Here is an 11863-nt window from a genome sequence, read left to right on the forward strand (position 1 = left end):
TTAGATGTTTTCTTATTTTGTATTTCTTTGTTTAAGTGATATTTATGCAGTTAGAAAAGTTTAAAATTTTATATTATTGTCTTTGGAAAGAATTCAATTACTCTTGAAAATTGTACAAATGTACAAAAAATCAAAAGGAATGCGCAAAGGTTCGCAAATGTGAAAAAGAAGCACAAAATAAGCCCAATGTAAAAAGATGCACAAAAATGTGCCAAAAATTTGAAAAAGATGCACAAAGATGTGCCAAATACTTGAAAAAGATGCGCAAAGCGCCACATGTGATAATTCTCTTCTTTTCAGATTCTTTCAATCTCTTAATTCAAATTGATCTTATGTTCATTTATATTTCTATTGAATTTGGAAATTTACAATTTTTATTCATCTCTCTTGTAATGATTTTCTTTATCTCAAATGTCTAAATTGAATCATGTTTTTGAAAAATTTTTCTTACTTACAATGTTATATCACTTTTTAAATTTTATGAATTTCTATGATTTACCTAATGTTATTATTTTTAATTTACATACCTTATGTCAATCACTTTTTAGATTAAATTTTCAAATGGATTTCATATAATTACTTATATTTCTTGTTTATTTCTTCTTCACTTTGTATTGTTATCAAAAAGGGTGAGAAATTATTGTGTTTGTATGTTTGTATTTTGGTTTTGTGTCATTTGCCTTGTGTTATTAGTATTGTCTTGTATTTTTTTTATTGTATTTTGGTTTCGTGACATTTGCCTTGTGTTATTAATATTGTCTTGTATTTTTGTTTTTGTAATTTTTGTTTGTTTTTTTATTTTTAAAAAATTTTGAAAAACAAAAATTGTGTTCTTTAGTTCAAAATGCCTCCTTATTTTCATGTTTTCATCAATTCAGGGGGAGTTTAGGAGATTTTTTAAATTGAAATCATACAAACAATAATTATTTTGCCATCATAAAAAAGGGGGAGATTGTTAAGAAAGTTGCTATTTTCATGTTTTAGATTCTTGCAATTTGTATAGTTTTGATGATTCCAAATATTATTGTTCAAATGTGTAGTTATCTCCTAACAATTTTTAGAAGATTTGTATTTGCTCTTGTGTGTACTAACATTTTAGGTGAATCAAACTCTCAAATACGAAGTCTTCAAATCAAATTCAGTAAGAAATACTTTTGGTTTTTGAAGCTTAAAATTATCATTTGAAATGAGAGGGAGTGATTGTAATTGAGTGAATAAAAATATATACACAAACTTAAGGAGAACATAAAAAATTTGTACTGATCGTACGAGACGATATTGGATCGTACGGGACGATCAGTTAGTTATCTCTAAATAAGAGCACATGGAACGAACAGAAACTGCCCAAGGAAAATTTTCTAAGTCATGTTCGTATGGGATGAAATTAATTATCGTCGGGACGATTTGCTCACTGTAAGAATTTTGTCCCAAATGAAATAAATTATCATCAGGACGATTTGCTCTCTGGACGAATTTCATCCAGACGATCATAATTTCGTACAGACGATCAAATCGACGTAAGACAGTTTCGTGAGTCAGTTCTGAAGTTTTTGGAATCGACCTTATGATAACTGTTCATCTGGACGAACCTAGTTCGTACAGACGATTAGCGTGTACGAAATTATTTCGTACACATATGCAAACAGATTCGTTTCAAGGCTTTTAATTAAAATTGTTCGGGAAGATTTTCGATCGTACGGGACGATCATGTTTAACCTAACTTGAAATCTGCCGTTTTTAGATGGTTTTTCTTGTCTCTTCTATAAATAACCCTTTTAAACTGGAACTTAATCTTTTTGGTCATTGATCTTCGTGCCTATTAAGAAGAGAGTTAAGGAGAGAGTTTGAGAGAGCATTTGAAGGAGATTCCTTGCCTTTAGAGCGTAAATGTTTCACTTGGTACTCAAGGGTAAGTGTTTCCACTTTCAAGTTTGAGATTACTTCACTCTTCTCTCTTTTCTTTTAGATTGGACTTGTGTAGAAGATCTTGATAGAAGATCCGGTTCTCTGTCAACCCTTGGAGGGTGTGAATAGCCGAGGGTTCTTTGCCCACACTTGGAAGGTGTGAAAGGACGAAGGGTTCTCTGCCCTCACTTCGAGGGTATGAAAGGATGAAGGTACTCTGCCAACACTGGTGATAGTGTGAAAGGACGACGGTACTCTGCCAACACTTAAGATAGTGTGAAAGGATGAATGGTTCTCTGCCGACATCGGAGGAGTGTGAAAGGACAATGGTTCTCTGCCGCACCGGGTAGTGGTGAAAAGAGTTTGTAAAGGCTTCTCCACCTTGCTGTGGGTGCTAAAGGAGAATCACTATTTGGTATTAGTGCAATACTCAGAGGGTGCCTCTGGGGAGTGGATGTAGTTCTGGTTTGGACCGAACCACTATAAATCTGGTGTCATTTATTTTCCGCTGCTTATTTACTTTTTGTAATTAAAATCTTTGTGGTTGAAAAACTTTTTCTAGAAAAACTCATTAACTAAAGTTTTAGTTTCCAATAATTTTAAAAGAGGGTTAAAATTTTTTAAGTAACAATTCACCCCCCCCTCTTGGTTAGCCTTGGGACATTTAATTAGGCTTAACATCCTAATTCTCATTGAACGAGTTTCAACACTTACCAACTAGTATAGTGATTATCATCTTCTTTCTTCTTTTACTTCTATAAAGAAAGGGAAAAAGATATTAAAGAATTCAAACCCACCTTCCAGCCAAATTGTTCCCTAATGGAATGCCATCTTTATGAATTTAGGAGGTTATGGAGTAATTTCTTATGAAAGTACATATCCATTTCTTATGTTTTTTGTTTTTTTAACTTAACCTCTTAAGTGTTCATGTACATGTATATTATTGTTGGCATATATCTTGATGTTGTTGATGGAATTTTCTTAAATTATCAAGTTCAATATCCCGTAGTTAAGTACAAAAATATCAAGTGATTGGTCTGTATCCATAAGCTTAATATTTTGTGATGAAAATTGTTTGGACCAAAAGTATATTTAACTGAATGCCTATCTCCTTTAAATAAAATTTTTAATAAGTAATATCATGCAGATCAATTTGAAAGAGAAAATGGCTCCTACAAACCTTCAAGTGGTTCAGTGAGCTATTGGTGCAAGATGTTTTTTCTGAGCTTTTATTAATATTTCAGGGAGGATGAAGACCAATGTAGATTTGTGCTTGGTCTCATATGAATAGAAGGTTAATCAGAATTATGAGGCTTTAGGTATAACCTATTATTAAATATTAAAAACTATATTAGTGTAAAAAAACAATTGCTACCCGTAAGCCTATGCTTTGGAGATGAACATGGGATTAATAATTAGTGTATTTGAACCAAGATCTATAAACGTTTTGTTCAATCCTCAACAACACAATATTCTTGAACTTTTCATCGGTTCTTAAAACATTTTAAAGATATTTTATGATTCATCATCATTCTAGGTTTGCACTACCAATTTAAACAAAATTTTTCTAACAAATAGTTGTCTTAATGGATGAAAATGAAGCACACTTGTGCACAGATCATTATCACCCATGTCAACTTTTTGAACTTTGCAATGTAATTAGTTTATTTTTCCTTTTAAAAGTAATGAGCAAGTGCAACTAAAGATTTAATGGTCATAATGCTTAGGCAATGTAACCTCTTATTATTTTTTTTCAATGTAAATGTTTTATTTAGAACACTTTTTTATTTGGGTATTCAAATAACTAATTAGGATTATCAATTATTTAAAATTCTTACATGGCAGCACATAGAAAAAAAATTGAAATTAATATAAGGTGTCTTATAAACATTTATTTAAAATAAGCTGTTAACAAAATTTTATCTCAGTGTATCTTTTGAAACCAAACATATCCTTTGATAACAACTTAAAATCTTATTTGATTTGATCAACATAATTTAAAAGGTTCACACAAATAAGCATTTAGATAGCTTAGAGATACAAGCATGATTCGAACATTACAAATGCATTATTATTCATACATAGAATTGAAAATTCCCCACAAAATAGGAAAAATATCAATCTTTACTAAGAACACTAACTAGTTCAATGAGCACTTTAGCAATAGTTTCTTTCATGAATTCTGATGAGTTGGTATAAATATCAGCTATGTCCTTGTAGACAAAATCAGTAAAGTATGTCAAGTTTAAAACTGGCTTAATCAATGATAATGGGATGTAATCCGTTGACATGAGTTCTCTATTTATAATTTTCCAATGCTCTTCCACCATTTCTTTAAGCTTCTTGCATGCTTCCATCTCAGAGCAACCATGCTCTTTTCAATAACAATGAATTGATGAAGCAACATGATTCCTTTTTTGTTCGTTCTGAAAGTTCACTTAAAATAAGAATATTAATGAGTGCATTATATGATCAAAATGAATACCAAGTGGATTCTTTAGGAAAAAAATGTAAAAAATTTAACTTTTAGTCATACATATTAAAAATATTACTAATGTTCTCTCTCTCTCTCTCTCTCTCTCTCTCTCTCTCTCTCTTATATATATATATATATATATATATATATATATAATGATAATCTTGATTAGTGCTATAAAATATGGAATACATTTTGATTTAAGTACTGGGAATATAACTTGTTGAAGTATCATAATTAGTTGAATTTAAGAGATAAAAAAATATAGTTTCAAATAGCAAGACAAATAATTTAATTTTTCTAAGTACTGCTTTCTATCTTGTAAAATTATGATATATGACTCTTTTAGATTTTTTTCTTCAAAAACTAAATGTGACCTCTCCTCTTTATATATATAAACTAAAATTAGTTTAAGATTTCATGTTCTAATTTATTTCCTAAAATGCCACATAGTTCAAAAACGTATTTTAGAAGTTCATTGTATTTTTTTATTTTATGCTACAAATGAAATTTTTTTTTTTTTAATATAATGTCTAATTATAACAAATAAAATATGACCTTAATATCAAGTGTGTATAGCTTACCTAATATGAACCAATATCATTCATAAGCCTCCCAACTATGTTCATAGATTTGAGTATTTTAGGACGGCTGGCAACCCATTCATAAGTATCCTTTGAGATCTCTTCCTTCATTCCAAGATACAAAGAACAAGGGATTAATGAGTACCCAGCTGTAATAAGTGATACTCTCATATGTTCCTCAAGCTTAGGAAATTAGCCAACACTTGCCCATTTTGATTCCTGAAGGTACACATGAGCCATTCGCTTGAAATGAAATTAAAAGGAACAATCAAAACAAAAGTAATATGATAATTATGTGTTTCATTGTATAATGAAATATTAGAAGTTTATTTGTCGGTTAAAGTCATCGTTTGAGTACAACAACATCAAGCCTTTATCCCATTACATGGTGTCAGCAACATGAATCCTTTTTCTCTATTGTGTCTTATTTAGAGTAAAATTCGGGTTTAAATTTTGTAAAGAGAGATCATTTCTAATATTTTTTAACCAAATCATTTTAGTTCAACTTCTACCTTTCTTAACACATTCCAAATCTAATACATCTACTCTCCTAACCAGGTTAGGGGAAGGCCATCATTTTATGATAATTATAAACTATCAATCATAATTTTAAAAAATGCAAGAAAAGGTTTCCAATTCTAACACTTTCTAAATTTACTACCTCAGCTATGAGGTAATGGACTCGAAAAGAATTATGTTTGGGAGCTCGCTCATCCTCAATTTCCTTGAAAGTATTGTAAAGTGGAAGGAAGAACAATTGCATATATTCTGGCAACATACTAACTCTATCAAGATCCCACCTGTAAATTAAAATTTTAGCATAAAAAAGTATTGAATTAGTTTATATATTATAATGTTAATTTTTTTTACCTTTCTATTACATTGGTGAATAATTCAAGTTCTTCCAATGTCCCTTAAACATCATAAATATCATCAGTTTCTACAACGAGGGGCATCACCTTTGCATTGATCACTCTAGCATGTGAATAGTTGGGTTCAGAGTAAGTTGAAAGCATCCAAAAGTAGGATTCTACTATTCGATCACGCAGAAATGGTAAGTGTTTGGAGAAGCCTAACCCTTTCCACAACCTGAATCCACATGAATGAGAAGTTTTTTAGGATATCAATTACAACTATCTTAATTACAAATAAATGCTAAAAAAATAAAGATAAACTTACTCTGATATGATTCGAACCTCTTCTTGATGAATAGATTGCAATATATTGAAATCAAATTTAGTAAAATCAAGTAGCTTTTGATTGCACAATCTGTATTTGTGATATGTTTCTATAAAATTTCTAGCTTTTAGCCGATCAATTCTTCTCACCAATGGTATTTCGAAAGCGTTTCTCACCATCAAAACTAAAGATGGATCCATCTTGCATATTAATAACTCTAAGTGAACCCTTGATAAAGTTTTAGCTTTCTCTAGTATATCTTCATCAGGAAATCCAAGATAAGCAGCATCATATAAGCTTAATAAAGCTTTCACATTATTGCTCAAACAATCCTGGAAATCTCCTTTATCATCCAAAAACCTATTGAATACATCTGCAAGATTTTCAAAGATAAATGATTTGTACTTACTTTAATAGTAGCTTTTGGCTTTATGATTTTATAATCATACATACCGGAAGTTATGTGATATCTTTCTTGTCTTAAAAATAAAAAAATGAAGTGCAATTGCATATAGATCATCATCATCAATGTTGATCGTATGAACTCTACGTAATATGTCATTGATTTCCTTTTGAAAATGATACGCTATTCCAAGACATTGAATTGAGTCAATAAGTTCAAGTGATTGCAATGGATCAATGGCATCCGTGAGAATTTTCCTTATCTCAATTTGGAGCCCCTCATTCCTTCGTTTTTGTTCCTCCTGTATTTTTTGTTAGAAAATAGAAAGTACTACTTTAATAATTGTTAGAGAAGTTATTTATTTATAAGTAGGGAGGATCAAAATAACATCAACAAAAATATTTAAAAATTACTTAATTTATTCAGTAGCTTTTGGCTCCGCGATATCAGCTCATGTTTCAAAGTATTAACCTACTAATTTTTAAAAATTAAGAATATATATATATATATATATATACATATATATCTTCTAAAATGAAGAATTATAAATAGTGAATGTATGTTATTAAGGATCAAACCACTTTTAATTATTAATATTTATAATATAAATAGTTAATGTATGTTATTATCAATATTCCAATTTAGTTAAAATTATTGTAGGGCTTGAGTTTTTGCCACTTTATTTAGGCTGTGGGGACTAAACTATCTATAACTTAGATTTTGAAAAATGTGCTTGGAGATAATTAACACAAATAATTTCTATGTTTAACAATATCATTTTGATGTTTGTCCTATTTATGATAATATTTGTAGCTATGTGAAGTCATTGCAGTTCTCATTAAATCGCGGTTAAGCCTACATTTCTATACCAATTTTGCATTTGAATTACATATGGAATGCGAGCTTTATGAATTTAGGAGGTTATGGAGTAATTCCTTATGAAAGTACATATCCATTTCTTATCTTTTTTTATTTATTTAACCTCTTAAGTGGTCATGTACATGTATATTGTTATTGGCATTGATCTTGATTTTTTTTCATGGAATTTTCTTAAATTATAAATAGTTCCATATCACGTACTTAAGTATAAAAATATCAGGTGATTGGTCTGTATCCGTAGGCTTAATATTTTGTAATGAAAATTTACTATACCGCAAGTATATTTGACTAAAAGTACATCTCTTTTAGATAAAATTTTTAATAAGTAATATCAAGCAGATCAATTTGAAAGAGAAAACGACTCCTACAAACCTTCAAGTGGTTCAGTGAACTATTAGTGGAAGATTATTTTCTGAGCTTCTCTTAATATTTCAGGGAGAATGATGACCAATGTATATGTTTTCTTGCAGCTCAAAAAAATATGAATGGGAGGTTAAGAAGAATGGGATTAATAAGGAAAAAAATGAATGGGAGGTTAATAAGAATTATGTGGCTTTAGGTATAACCTATTATTAATTATTAAAAACTATATTAGTGTAAAAATAACAATTGGTTACCCATAAGCCTATACTTTGGAGATGAACATGAGATTAATAATTAGTGTATTTGAACCAAGATCTATCAATCTTCTGTTCAATCCTCTACAACATAATATTCTTGAACTTTTCATCAGTTCTTAATATATTTTAAAGTTATTTTATAATTCATCATAATTCTAGGTTGGCACTACCAATTTAAACACAAATTTTCTATATCAACTTTATGAACTTTTCAATGTAATTAGTTGAATTTTCTTTTCAAATAATGGGCAAGTTAAAAAAAAGAATTAATGGTCATAATGCTTAGATAAATGATCTATTTAGAACACTTTTTTCTATGGGTATTCAAATAACTAATTAGGATTGTCAGTTATTCTATTTTCATACATGGTATCACAGACTAAAAAAAGTCAACAAAATGAAAAATAAATCTTGAAATTAATATATGGTGTCTTCTAAACCATTAATTAAAGTATGATACTAATGAAATTTTATCTCAGTTTATCTTGTGAAATCAAACATATTCTTTGATAACAACTTAAAATCTTATTGGATTTGATAATCATAATTTAAAAGGTTCACACTAACAAGCATTTAGGTAGCGTAGAGATACAAGCATGATTTGAACATTACACATGCAATATTATTCATACGTAGAATTAAAAATTTCCCACAAAATAAGAAAAATATCAATCTTTCCTAAGTACCAGAATCGGTTCAATGAGCACTTTAGCGATAGTTTCTTTCATGAATTCTGATGAATCGCTATAAATATCAGCTGTGTCCTTGTAGACAAAATCAGTAAAGCATGCCAAGTTTAAAACTGGCTTAATCAATGATAATGGGATGCAATCTGTTGACATGAATTCTCTATTTATAATTTTCCATTGCTCTTCCACCATTTGTTTAAGCTTCTTGCAAGCTTCCATCTCTGAGCAACCATTCTCTTTGGCATAACATTGAATTGATGAAGCAACATGATTCCTTTTTTGTTCATTCTGAAAGTTCACTTAAAATGAGAATAGTGATGAGTGCATTATATGATCAAAATGAATACCTAGTGGATTCTTTAAGAAAAAAATGTGAAAATTTTAACTTTTAGTCATACATTTTAAAAATATTACTAATTATGTCAATCCTCTCTCTTACTCTCTCTCACTTTATATATATGATGTATTTAATCTATAGTAGTAATATTTAACAATGATAATCTTGATTAATGATATAAAATATGGAATACATTATGATTTAATTACTGGGAATATAACTTGTTGCAGTATCATCATTAATTGAATTTAAGATATAAAAAATATAGGTTTAAAAACCTAGACAAATCTTTTAATTTTTTCTAAGTAATGCTTTATATATTGTAAAATGATGATCTGCGATTTTTTCTTCAAAAACTAAAGGTGACCTCTCCTCTTTTCAAAAAAAAAAAAAAAAAAAAATCTATATCCTAAACTAAAATTAGTATAAGATTTCATGTTCTAATTTATTTCCTAAAATGCCACAAAGTTCAAAAACTTATTTTAGAAGCTCATTGTATTTTCTCTATTTTATGCTATAAATGAATTTTTTTTTTTAATATAATGTCTAACTATAACAGATAAAATATGTCATTAATATCAAGTGTGTATAACTTACCTGATATGAACCAACATCATTCATAAGCCTCCCAGCTATATTGATAGATTTGAGTACTTTAGGAAGGCTGGCAACCCATTCATAAGTATCCTTTGAGATGACTTCCTTCATTCCAAGATATATGAAGCACAAGTGATTAATGAGTACCCAGCTGTAACAAGTGTTACTCTAAGATGTTCTTCAAGCTTAGGAACATAGCCGACGCTTGCCCATTTTGATTCTTGAAGGTACGCATGAGCCATTCGCTTGAACTGAAATTCAAAGGAACAATAAAAACAAAAGTAATATGATAACAATCTGTTTCATTATATAATGAAATACTACAAATTTATTTGTTGTTTAAAGTCATAGTTTGAGTACAACAACATCAAGCCTTTATCCCACTACATGGTATCAGCTACATGAAAAGTTTTTCTCTATTGTATCTTGTTTAGAGTAAAATTCTCATTTAAATATTGTAATGAAAGATCGTTTCTAATGTTTTCTAACCAAATCATTTTAAGTCAACTTCTACTATTCTTAACACAGTCCAAATCTAATACATCTACTCTCCTAACCAGGACAGTAGGAGACCATCATTTTATAATAAATACAAACTATCAATCATAATTTTAAAAATGCAAGAAAACGTTTTGTATTGTAACTCTTTCTAAATTTACTACCTCATCTATAAGGTAATGGACTCGAAAAGAATTCCGTTAAGGAGCTTGCTCATCCTAAATTTCCTTGAAAGTATTGTAAAGAACAAGAAAGAATCGTTGCATATATTCTGGCAACATACTAACTTTATCAAGATCCCACCTGTAAATTAAAATTTTAGCATAAAAAAGTATTGAATTAGTTTATATATTATAATGTCTATTTTTTTTACCTTTCTATTACATTGGTGAATAATTCGAGTTCTTCAAGTGTCCCATAAACATCATAAATATCATCAGTTGCTACAACGAGGGGCATCACCTTTGACAAAATCACTCTAGCATGTGAATAGCAGGGTTCAGAGTAAGTTGCAAGCATCCAGAAGTAGGATTCTACTATTCGATCACGCAGAAATGGTAAGTGTTTGGAGAAGCCTAATCCTTTCCACCACCTGAATCGACATGAATGAGAAATTTAGTAGGATATATATTACAACTATCTTAATTACAAAAAAATGGTATAAGAAAAAAAGAAAAACTTACTCTGATATGATTTGAACCTCTTCTTGATGAATAGATTGCAATATATTGAAATCAAATTTAGCAAAATCAAGCAGCTTTTGATTACATAATTTGTATTTGTCATATATTTTTATAAAATTTCTAGCCTCGAGCCGATCATTTCTTCTCACCAATGGTATTTCTAAAGCATTTCTCACCATCAAAACTAAAGATGGATCCATCTTGCATATTAATGACTCTAACTGAACCCTCAAAAATGTTTTAGCTTTCTCTAGTATATCTTCACTGGGAAATCCAAGATAAGCAGCTTCGTATAAGCTTAATAAAGCTTTCACATTGTTGCTTAAACATTCCTGGAAATCTCCATTATCATCCAAAAACCTTTTGAATACATCTGCAAGATGTTCAGACATAAATGATTTGTACTTACTTTAATTGTAGCTTTTGGCTTTATGATGTTATAATCGTACATACCAGAAGTTATCTGATATCTTTGTTGTCTTAATAGTCGAAAATGAAGTGCAATTGCATATAGATCACCTTCATCGATCTTGATCTTATGAACTCTACAAAATATGTCATTGATTTCCTTTTCAAAATGATATGCTACTCCAAGACGTTGAATTGAGTCAATAAGTTCAAGTGATTTCAATGGATCAATGGCATTGGTGAGAATTTTCCTTACCTCAATTTGGAGCCCTTCATTCCTTTGTTTTTGTTCTTCCTGTATTTTTGTTAGATAATAGAAACGTACTACATTAATAATAGTTAGAGAATTTATTTAGTAATATAAAGTAGGGCGGATCAAAATAAAATCGACAAAAAAATATTTATAAAGTACTTAATTTATTTTCAATGTAGTTTATCAGTAGCTTTTGATTCCTCGATATAAGCTCTTGTTTCAAAGTATTAAGCTACTAATTTTAAAAAATAAAGATTAAATATATAATATGTCTTTTAAAAATAAAAAAATAAAATGATCCTAAACACACTGTTAATTTTTAAATGTTTATTTTTATTTTAAAAATAATCAT

The 11863-nt window shown here is 29.2% G+C and overlaps 1 pseudogene; it reads right to left on the minus strand.

Annotated features, from left to right (window-relative positions):
- Positions 1–4022: 4022 nt before the first annotated feature.
- LOC110093625 overlaps positions 4023–11863 on the minus strand; it is a 12794-nt pseudogene continuing 4953 nt past the window's right edge.

This window comes from Dendrobium catenatum, unplaced genomic scaffold (assembly GCF_001605985.2).
Source record: "Dendrobium catenatum unplaced genomic scaffold, ASM160598v2 fragScaff_scaffold_758, whole genome shotgun sequence".
NCBI lineage: Eukaryota > Viridiplantae > Streptophyta > Magnoliopsida > Asparagales > Orchidaceae > Dendrobium > Dendrobium catenatum.